We start from the raw sequence: 12,838 nt of genomic DNA on the forward strand, positions 1-12,838 counted from the left end.
AAGTTGAATTCTAAGAAACGATTCTTCTTTATTCCCCAACATCTATTTTTCCGCAGGGGGTAACTTATGAATCTTTTTAATAACTGAATTATATTTTCTAAAACTGAAGAAAAACTGTATAAAAGAAGGTTACATTTTATTGACTACATTTCGATTTGACTTTACAATCCTTGTGATACAAGAGGAAAAAATCCTAATTAAATATTTTATTATTATCAATTTAATACTAATATCTTTTCTTCATCCTGTTTGAAATTTTTTGAATAGAGGAATTTTCGGTTTCAACCAGTTTTAAATAATAGCTTTTTCAGCTAAGAATAATTATTTTTAAAAATTAGAAAAAACCTATATTTTCTTGATAAACTGAATAAAAATCTATAAATAGTAATTAAAATATACCATTATTAGAGGAAAATTAAATATCTTTCAACGATATTATATTTGCAAAAGGTTTAAAATTTGACTCTTTTAATTAGTGATGAAATTGAAAATAATTTTTACATTTTATCCTTACAAATTTCCTTACATATTTATTATCTTATTAAAAGACAAAAATTATAAAATCCTGTATAATAATTTGTTAAAATAAATAGTTGTATACCAAGCTTGAGCTCAAACCGTGATTATGTAATCTGTCTTAATCAATTATAAAATGTTCCTCAAGCGGCATGATTTTGAGATGTTCGTATAACAGACTAACTTTTCAAAAGAAATGTCTGAAAACTGTTTTCATCTTGACCACCTCTCATTTTGAGAAATGTGAAATTATTAGCACTAGAAATGATATATGGAATTCATATTTTTAAAGTTTTTATTTCTTACTATCCTTCTGATAATGTTATAAATATTTCTGATGATTTTAACTCATTTTGAAAAAAAATAATAAAAAGTTATCAAGTTGATGATTGGATAAAACAAACTAAAAAAATTCATTAAAACTTTTAGGATTGGGAGTTTTGTGAAATTATTTTCCAAAAACTGTAACGTGTTATTTATTAATACGCTACAATATTTATTGGTATTCTCATGAATTTATTTTTAATTATTATTAGTACTCTGCAAAATTATTTATTATTAGCGCCCCTCATGATTTTCTATATTCTGTACCTATTTCCTTTCCTGTAAAAGTAATGAACTTCTTAAAACACAATCTACTGCACAAAATTTTATTTCCGTGAATTTAACCTCTGATAAAGTAGATAGATAAATTGCTAACAAAGGTGCATATTCAATTTTACATAGATTTTAAATTTTAAACTCAGGAAACTTCGAAACGTCGTGAAATGCGAAAAGCTGAGAGGACATATAATGTAAAAACTATAGAGGTGGTCATATTTTGATCAATAGGATTACTTTCTCTCTTTATACACTGTTAGCTTTTTACTGTAACAGCCAAGATAAAAAAAATGTTACGAAGATATTATATTTTACAACAAGAAAAAATTTAGGTTTGTTTAAGAGGACTAGTGTCGACCGTAAAAATCCATTGGAATGTAAATATACTCGAATTTATAAACCCACAGAATATCACAAATATTTCTGATTCTCCTCAGCCAACTTTTAATATCATATTTAATATTTTAAGCGCTAACGATTATTATATAAGCAAACTATAGTTCAGTAAGTTAAAAATATTTAATAAAAGCTTGAATTTAGAATTAAAAACTGATTATTTTTTTAATGTGTGTTACTATTACACGTATAAAAAATAAAATATTTGTAACCATATCACAATTTTTTAAAACAATATAATAGTTTTAAGTTTTAGTTTTACAGTTCTCTCTCTCTCTCTCTCTCTCTCTCTCTCTCTCTCTCTCTCTCTCTCTCTCTCTCTCTCTCTCTCTCTCTCTCTCTCTCTCTCCCCCTTCCTCTATATGTATATATTTATAAACATAAAATACTTTTAATATTTTACTGTACATAAGTGATCACGGTAGTAAATACTTAGCATTTTCCAAAGATAGTCATAATAAATCTTCGTAATAGTAATAGTAATAATGTACGAAAAATCCTTTAAAGAAAAAATGTATACGAATGAATAGTGACTAAATAGCGTGACCAAATACTATTATTATAGTAGGCTTAAATTGCAATTTGGGAAATTCTACTCCCGAATATACGTACTTGTACTTATGGGAATGGAGGAGAAGTAAGGGAATGTATTCGTTGATAGTTCAGACCCATTCTTTATAAAGGAAAGGTCAAGGTAACTTCTCTTATAAATATAGAATTATTTATTAGTTAGGTCTTTTATCAGAAACTTAAAAAATATCTTTTAGGTACAAAAATGTGTAATATATATATATATATATATATATATATATAAAATTGTTATTCATTTATTTAAATCATTAATTAAAAATTCTTATTTATTTATATTTATTGATTTTTCTCAAAGTTTAACGGTAATGGCTAGCCTTGAGTTAACTATACTAGAATTAAAAATCAGCATATTATAATTAAATTAAAAGAAAAAAGCTGACAACAAAATTATAATACTTTTCTGGCATTGGTTATTTATTTTTATGTAGCGGAAAAATAATGTTACAAGAAAATGTTACTTAAGATTTATTTTTTGAGGGGTAATTTATGAAAATTTTTTATTCTAAGATTATCATATATGATTAAATAAACCAAAATTTTTTTTAAATGAATCTTTTTCTGATCTACCACATCCAAAATTCCCTTCTAAGAAACGTTTTGATTTTTCTACGTTTACTATTTAAAATGAAAGAAACTAAAAAAAATTCCACAAAAAAATTTACAACCAATAAAAAATTACCCAAGATTTTTTTTAGGGGGTGGGAGGTGAATTATGATAAAATTTTATTGTAATATTATTATTTAAAAGTTTATATAAATAAAAAAAGTTGTAAAAAATTCAAAAAAGATTTTTTTAATTTTGATCGGCTCCTCCAACTCTAAAAAATTATAATTTTTTTTTGGGTCACTTGCATTACTCCTATGCCTGCGAAGATATTAAATAAAAATCGGTTTAAAAATATGGAATAAATAAAAAGATTTTTTTCAATTTCTGTGGAAGGGCGAAATTTTTGACAAACTTTTTTAAAAATTGTAAGAGATAAGCAAGTACTGAGCTTAATATAAAGTGGGGTTATGTTTTGCAAATGTGGAGAAATATTACCCCAAAGAAATTATTTACCCTATTCCCTGGAGAATTTCCCCATATTCACGGGTCTCTGTACAAAATTTCATCAAAATCAGTTTACCCTGTCAAAAGGTACCAGTAAGCTACTGTTATCAGTAAGATTCAAACACGCCAAATCCATATGCATACGAACGTATGAATGAAAACTATCCCCCACTTTTTTTGAGAGGTCTCAGTATGAAACGTCAAGAAATGCAAAAAAACAGTACCCTATTTTTTCACTGATTTCGACACTTTCCTTCTTGCAACATTGCTCTAGAGTTGTGATGCCAGGAAAGTAATAAAGTAGATTGTTAATAGGGAGGGGGATTGGTAAAAAGCTACCATTTTTTACTATTCAAATGGAAGTGATTGTAGAAATGTATGGGTTAAACGTGAATAAGAGTTAGACAACAAGTGAGTAAGAAAAAAATCGGTCTATGAAATAGAAAGATGAAATAAGCAAGTGTGTGACGTATTATCAGAGTAAATATTATTCATACTGACCCAGGGGTCCCGGGTTCCAATCCCGGTCAGGCATGGCATTTTTCACACACGCTACAAATCATTCTTCTCATCCTCTGAAGTAATGCTTAACTGTGGACTCGGAGGTTAAACAAGAAAAAAAAAAATTATTCATACTAAAAAAATCAGTCAACTTTGTTTAGTCTACTAGTAGTTTGCCTACTTTTAAAAATTCTAATCAAAATTTTTCAGTTACTTATATATATATATATATATATATATATATATATTATACATTTTTTAATATAAGTTTATTATTTTTAAATTTATATTAGTTTAATCACGAGCTTCGTTCGGAGCACTTTTCTGTTATCTTTTTTCCTTTATTTTTTTTATACTAATCTGTCGTTGAGTTGCTTTATTGAATTTCAGTTAAATCACGTTGAATGACAGTTGCAATTTTCTTTTTATGTAGAGCTTAATATGTTTTCAGATCTCATTTAGATTATATTTGAATAATATCACCAAGTAACTTAATAACATTCTACTTTCTTTTTTTTTGTATTATTCTAAGGTGATTTAAATTAATTTTACTATCTTAAATAATGTTACTTATTACATTAACACGATAGTGTAGTAGATGGAATCTATTTAATTATTTAGCGAGTTCAGTATTTCAAGAAAGTAAGGTAATGTTTACAGCATTCTTCAAATTAAATAGTAGCAATAAAATCTTAATCAGAAATATTTAACCAAAGTTAATAATAATAAATAATTCTTGTACCATTTAATATTTATTATCTTTTTCATTGAAATTTAAAAAATAAAATTAATTTTGTGCGTGTAGGCCAAATAGTAATAAAAACCTTCCTATATATTTTTAATCATATACGAACTCGTTTAAAAATTGAAATAAAAAACGAAGATGATATTGCTAATAGTCGATAGCTATCTTCATTAAGGGAGAATATTTACAACTAGAATAAATTATAAGTAGGCTATTTATATTTGTATATATAGGCGATCAACTCAACATGACCGCTATTGGGATCTCAGAAACTATAACTTTTATGAGAAACTTTAAATGGAAAACATTCCCTAGATTTTTCCCTGCATTAATAACACACCATAAAAATGTTTGAAGTCCAATACGCCCTTTTTCCAATATGGTAGCCAATGTCATTATTTAATATGGAAACCTCATATTTTTATCAAATTTGTAGGTAGAAAATAGTATTTTAAGACATTTTTATTCTTTGGTATTTTTCTTTAAACGAAGCCGTTACGGAGCTACAGGATAAACACCTGTAAAATCTGTATATAAATGAAATACGTAATTTGTTAGAATTATAAAAGGTTAATTTAAAATTTTATTACAAGATTATTTATGAAATTTTCTTAAACTTTATTAGTTGAATACTACTATTTTATCAGTGGTTCCCAAACTTCTCCGAGTCGCAACGCCCTTTCTGACTCGCGGCGCCCTTTTTCAATTCAAACTTTTGCATGGCGCCCTACTCTAAATAAAAGTCGTGTATCTTTATAATTTTAACTTTTTTTTTTTTACTTTATTAACATTAAATTAATAATTATAAATGTCTTCGTTCAATTAATTATGAAATTTACAATATTTCTCAGCGTCCCTGTGAAAAGTGAACAGTTTGGGAATCACTTCTATATACTTTCTAAAAATGTAATTACTTCAATTTATTTTGTTTTTTAATATTTTTTAACCGATGGTAAGGAAATATGTACTGGTACATAGGATAGGAAATGCTTCAAATTATAGAAAAATGGCACAAAAATGTGTAAAAAATTAAGTTTTTAATGTATTTCTACAAAAGTTTGCTTATGCCAATAAACATGTATTCATCGTTTTTTGTAATCATTTCACTTATATATGGAACTGATTTAATCATTTGCATGTTTGTAACATTTCATCAGCTTTTATTAAATGTTTTGTACACATTTTATTAACGGAATAAGTACGATGAAATTTAAAAAAAATACGGAAATTCAACCGATATAATTTAATAGCGCAAGATAATGAATTTGTTGTAAACGATACAATAATAAATAAATTTAATAGAATATTTATGCTTTTAATGGAATCAAATTTTACGTAAGAAATATTAGTATTTTTTCTATTGCCAGCATCCTTTTTAACTGCATTTTTTAACGGTACGGTATTACTTTCGGTCCCGTGGTGGGACTGGAAAGGGAAAATAAATTTATTTTATGTTTTAAGGTATGAGAAATACGAAAATACCATTCAATTAAAATATAATTTCCTTAAACATACATGGAAATATTAAATACATATCTATGGAAATTACACGGCCACCACATTTACTAGAAAATTGTATAGACTTATGTACGTATAAAACTTGAGGCACGAAAATTTCCAAAGCTACCAGGCTAATTTCATTGAAATTTAATAATAGTGTATTTGAAGTTGTGCATGTGAAAAATTGATGAAGATTGGTTTGTTTTTTTTCTTTCTTTCTTCTCCCCCGGGCCGGATCCTGCAGTTAAATATTACACAGACCAGGGGAGTGTCCTTTACTCTAACGGGCCTCCACGTCTCGGCCCGCCGGTCGGATCTTACTTTGCGCCTGCCTCAAACCTCCAGAGTAGGATCCACCAGGCCCGGCTAAGATTGGTTGAATCGTGTATGAGTTACGCTCTATTTAAGGTCAGCAACAGACAATATTATCTGAATTTGAGGTTATGTTGACTGTGTAGCGTTGTAATTCTCAACGAGCTAATTCATTGTCACAGTGGTGAGTTAGTAGAAACTTGATGCTTGTGTTAATTACTCGTTAATCGAACGTATGTAATGCGTTGAGCTCTGAAAATAAGTGGGTTTTTGACTGCGACATAGTTAGGGCGTCGGGAACGAAAAAACGGTCTTCTTGCGCGGAACTGAGCAAGAATTTTTTTAGGATTGTCATACTTTCTGTGTTTTTACCAATGGAAGTAACTTTTAGTCTTTGTATTTAATTTTAGTTTTATATTGTATTTAGCTATAATATGTTTTAAAATTGAACATGTTATTTGCATTTTTTTTTTTTGTTCTGTGACGATAGTCTTATCAATTAATAATATATTCAATACGTTTCGTTTTTATGATTTCTTAGTAACGTTTCACTTCTATTACAGCTAGCTGTAATAATTGTAATTATTTTTTCTTTGGTTGTGACTCGTTTTGCGTCCTGTTTTATTTAAAGTGATAGTTATGTTTTTTAAAATGTAATTGTGGAAGTTACCGACCTTGGAGGAAACTGCCTGTCGGTTACTGTAAGATTATGATATAATTTAATCTAATAGAATTTATCGGAATGGGCTTAAAATTAAATTATATTTTGGTGAATGCTTGTATCTATGCCGTAGCCGAAGAAACATGTAAAACTTAAGTGAAGAATTACGTCAGTAATCGATTCGATGGATCACGGGTACCATTTGCAACTGTCATCTGATTAATCTTCAGGCGGAGTAAGGAACCTTATTATAACTCACAGCTTGATGTAACACTAGATTGGCAATCAATCAAAATACCTACATGCAATAGGTTTGTACCCGTAAATTTATCGTTGGGACTCCTAAAAAGAATTTAGTGATGGCTTCATAATAGAGGTAGAGGAAAAAATGGATACATGAGGGAAGGACAGATATGGCCACAACAATATATTTTTGGTGGAATATATTGTAAAACGAGAGGTTTATTTGCAATAAGAATCTAACCGATTTATACCTATAATAATTGGCGCAGTTAAAAACAGCGTTTCAGTAACGTTCCAGAATTTATTCGGATTCATGACGGTCGAATCGCTCGAATATAACAAGAGTCTCGATTATAACATTTTAAAGTAAATTATCGTTTTAATTTCGTATAAACTAAAATCGGCTTCTAGACGCACATGGTTGATACGATATTTCAGAAGTGAAAAAAGGAGGAATAAATAGCGCAGAGGCTCCGCGCACACTATCATTTGAAATATCCTACTTTATTTATTTCCAGGGGGAGCAGCTAACGGTAGTTTTCCAATATTGCGCACGATGTTAAGGATTTCTATCCTCCAAAAATTTATAGTGTTGTAAGAAGTACCATTTCTGTAACATTTTTAATGATAAATTAATAATTATTAGTCAGGTAGAGGATTTCGTCCGTTAATAGAAATGAATTGAAATGCCAAAATATTTGGTATTCAAATATTAAAATATATGAATTTTGTTATTTTTTTAATACAATCATTTAGATTATAATAAATAGTATTAGTTTTATGGAGTTGGAACGATATTATATATATATATATATATATATAATGGGAATGAAACAGACGAATTCCACTTCCGATTGGTTGGAATCGGTTATCGCAAATCATTAATGACTGTTATCCGATTTATAATGACGGATATATAAATTCCGATTGGATTCGAAAGGTTGAAATTTATCTTTATTCATATTTTTTCTCTTTACAAACTAAATGAAATTTAGCATCATGAGTTACTGAACTTTAATAAAAAAATAACACAGAAATCGCTTTCAGTCGGCGACCATAACCATTTTGTAAATGCTAGAATAGTTTTTATCATTGGCTTATTAATTTGTAAGAAACTCAGGAAACTGAATTTCTTATGCAACTTTGTTAAATCTAGGTTTACATGAAGTAGACTGATTTAGGGAAATGCAATAAAAATCTTGGTTTGCTAGAAATTCTGTTACCAAGAACTTAAAGAGGGAATGATGCCCGAGAAGTAATTTATATTTACATATATAGGTGATCAGCTCAAGATGACCGCTACTGGGATCTCAGAAACTATTACTTTTATGAGAAACTTTAAATGGGAAACATTCTATAGATTTTTCCCTACATTAATAATACACTGTTAATATTTTTGAGGTACTTACGTATTAAAGTCACCGCAGTTACAGTTTTATTTAAAAACAAAGTAGTCAATCGGATTTCGGTGGAAAATAAACAGTCTCTTTATTAATTTTAATAAATGGTTATTTATATTTATTTATTTTATAAATATAATTTAACCAAACTTAACCTACGCTCGCTAACCTTGACTAATTAACAATAGAATTTTGATTATTTAAATAATAAATAATTGCAATAATTACTGAATTTATTAAATAAATACTCAAAAAATTACGTTGTTTATTAGTCAAGGCTAGCGAGCGAAACGAGCGTGGTTAAGTTTGGTTAAATTATATTTATAAAATAAATAAATATAAATAACCATTTATTAAAATGAATAAAGAGACTGTTTATTTTCCACCGAAATCCGATTGACTACTTTGTTTTTAAATAAAGCTGTAGCTGCGGTGGCGTTAATACGCAAGTACCATTTTTGAAATCTTCCCCTTTTTCCGATATGGTGACCAATTTCATTATTTAATATCGAAACCTCATGTTTTTATCAAATGTTTAGGTAAAAAATTGTATTTTAAGACATTTTTATTCTTCGGTATTTTTCTCTAAACGCAGCCGTTACGGAGGTACGGGATAAATACTTGTAAAATCTGTAAATAAGTGAGATAAGCAATTTTTTTAAATTATAACATTTTAATTAAAAATTTTATTACAAGATTATTTTTGAAATTTTCTTAAAATTTATTATTTGAATACTATTTCATGTCTACATACTTTCTAAAAATTTTGTTAGATACCACTTAAATTTTTAATAGTACTTTTTAATAGTACTATGTGATAATATCGAAGAACTACGTCTTTAAAATAATATGTGAATCTTGAGTATGAGAAAATATGTCTTAAGTCTGTACCGCAGAATATACACTAACATCAGTTGTCTGCAACAGTGTATCTGACTCATAAATCTTAATTTCAAAATCAAATGCCAAAATATTATATGAATTTTGTTAGATTTTTAATATAATTATTTGGATTATAATAAATATATGACGATATATATATATAATGAGAATGAAACAGGCGAATTCCACTTCAGATTGGCTGGAATCAGTTACCTCAAATCATTAAAAAGCATAACGGGAAAAAGTTCCCACAGTGATACAGTAACAGAAATTGTGTTCTTACAGAGTAATTATCTGCTAGGCTTAGCTCGTGTTCTTTAATTGACTTAGGGTGTTTACCTTTTAGTTTACCCACACTTTTTTATTGCAATATTTTTTCACTTTTTGTTTTACAGTATTATTGGTATATTTTACTTACATTATGAACGGGATTTAATCGATTTTGTGAGAGTACGCAATAGCTTCCAGAATATTTTCTTATGTGTATGTTCAATGGCTGATATGTTCATAGTTCTAATAAATGTTGTTAAAAATAGAATTGTTATGCCAACTGTTGCATAATCGTTAAAAATATACTATAAAATTGTCCTTGAAATCTTTATCAGTATATGTTATTACAAATTTTTCAGTCTTAGAATTTTAACTGTTGAAATGATACTAAAAGAAGTGGGGATAACTAATTTCCTTCTGTTTTTTTCAGCACATGCAGGTTTCAATATTACTCTTTAATGGGAAAAACAAAATGATAATTTCTTGAATCAAATTTTGTACTCTTAAAAAGTAAATCTGTTAATTTATATCTCGTTTCATGGAAAAATAATGGATGTATGAAATCGCTACATCTACCTTGATCTCGACCAGTTATTTTGCAAAACAAATAGTTTAATCTTGTCTTCATTTAGTGCATTAGAGAATAGATTAATCCCTAAGGTCTGTATTATACTCGAAGGATACCATTAATTCTAAATAAATTTAACTTTACTTTTACTTCAATGTTTTTCCAACCAGGGACCTGCAGCAACATAAAATTCATATGACATGTCCGTTATTTCTTAATGTTGCACAAAATGTTAGGAAGATATTTTTTTTTAATTTATTACATCTGAACGATAAAACAGTGCATATTAGGTTATAATTATAAATTAATCTTTAAAAAGAATAGACAAGACAGTCAGAAGCAAAAATACATCGATATAGCTTCTATATCTAGCGACTTCATTGACAATTCATGACCGACTGACAAACTTAGCTCTTTCCTTGTTACAAAGTTATTTTTTACCCCCCCAACCCTATCCAACCAAACATAAATAAGGGGGAACACAGACCAACCTGCAGTCCCATCTCCCATCAACTATTCACTTTATTCCATCCCAAGTTTTATTTTGTTCTCACTCAGTCGTTCACACGCGCACGCTCATTCACATATCACACATACACACAACACACAAACTCCCCCTCCACACACACTACTTTTTCCATTCCGCAGTCCGCAAGCAATATCTACTTTTGTATATCTGTTAAAAAACACGACGTCTAAGACGTGCGTTCTGTTCCAGTTGAAACTTTGTTCTTTCTATTCTTATTTACAGACGGATATATTTCTCTCTCTCTCTCTCTCACGCGCACACACATACATAAATAAGTATAATATATTTTTATATAAAAAATTGTATCTATATTCTTCCACTGACTGCAATAAAATATTTTGTTTTAAATTCTCAGTGGGGTTACAATTTTGTTCTCAAACTAAATTTTTAATGATACAAAGATATCAGGTAGAAATTGAGGAAAATAAAATACTACAGACATTAATTTTACGGTAAAACTTTACGAGTCAATTACATTATTAATAAATTTACTTTATTTTCTAGAATATAAAACCCTTAAAATATACCCTAATTCTATCTTTAAATCACCTTCAACTGCCAACATTAAAAATTTCTACTTTAAAAAAATAATTCACTTAATCCAATCAATCCAATCAAGTCATTCTGAAACAGCTAGTTTGTTTATTTGTTGCTAATAAACTTCACTAAAATAAACATATTTTTTTGTTATTATTTTTCAAGGTAACGATAAAATTATCACGGATGTATGTGTTATACAGAAATTGTAGCCGTACTTCTGTACTTAAAGCTCACGTTTGGCATTAGTTTATTACATAGAAATTGTAGTCATAACTTCGTATTTAAAAGTTGATCTTTGGCAAAAAATTTCTAAATAGGAGCAGTTCTTTGTATGATGAATACTATCTAAAAATTATTAAAATCTACGATATACTAGGATTTCTTACGGTTAGCATCTCTCTTACTATCTTCCTTAATAGTATAAATGAGATACATGTTATACATTAAATTGTATTATTAGATTATATTGTTAGATGCGGCCCGTGAAAACCATAAAATGTTGTGATAGATTTTAGAGCGAGTATGGACTGTAGATGATGATGATGAAATAAAACAACTCCTTGTTGTCTTTGAGTTTTTATTTTTAATATGTCGTTACTCTTGACATAATAACTAACATGACAAACTAAATTGACAATAATAAATATCAACATAACTAGATTTGAACATTATCAAGTATATTTCTAGTAATACTAATTGTCCATCCGGACGAAATGAAAAATACGACTGTTCTTTGCAAGATTCGGACGCCGAAATGAATACAGGTTACTTATACGATATACGATACAGCTCCTTGCGGCATCATGAGTAAAATATGGTACAATCAGAGCTTGCCGGGAAGCTGTAGCGTTCGCTAGGTAGCAGCACCAGATGACTAAAAGGGGAACATAATATATTATTATTAGATTGTAGTATTGGTCAGAATTATTATTATATATCAGTAATATGTAGGTTTGAAATTTCAGTTAGTCTAAGCCAGGGCTCGAACCAGCGAACTCTGGATTACACTCGGAGCTATATTGAAGTCGTGTTATCTACCGTAACTCAATAATTTTTCTTCTTCAGCCTATTCACATTAAATATTTGATGTAGGCCCCCAATTTTTTTTCAAACATCTTTGTCATACGCATCTTTTTTTGTTTATAAATAGCACAAAAAACACAATAATAATACTTTACATATTTCTGATTAATTGTTACTTTAAAATAAATTGAAATATTTAAAAAAACATTCAGCAAAAATGACCCAAAATTTTTTTTTGAATAATCAGTCTTGGATTTGTTCCCCCAGAGATAAATATGTCTCTCATAGCACTCAACCTGTTAATAATTTTTTTCTTGCCCTAAACACAATATTATTAGTTCTTTGTGGTAGGAAAGTTAGGTGTGTCAGGTAGGAATTATACTCATACTTTCTACTAACCTGAGTTGACTAACAAGGTAGTGCCGAAAATAGCATAATAGTAGCCAAAAATGACAATACCCTATGCCAGGCTTAATGGAAAAAATAGGGAATGAAGTGGTTCCCTATGCC

General features: G+C 28.5%; 1 protein-coding gene across 2 annotated transcripts in view; it reads left to right on the forward strand.

The window, feature by feature from the left end:
• LOC142324433 (A-type potassium channel modulatory protein KCNIP1) overlaps positions 1–12,838 on the forward strand; it is a 445,118-nt gene that overhangs the window by 81,723 nt on the left and 350,557 nt on the right. The gene's annotated exons all lie outside the window — the stretch shown is intronic.

The sequence above is a fragment of the Lycorma delicatula genome, chromosome 5 (assembly GCF_047948215.1).
Source record: "Lycorma delicatula isolate Av1 chromosome 5, ASM4794821v1, whole genome shotgun sequence".
NCBI lineage: Eukaryota > Metazoa > Arthropoda > Insecta > Hemiptera > Fulgoridae > Lycorma > Lycorma delicatula.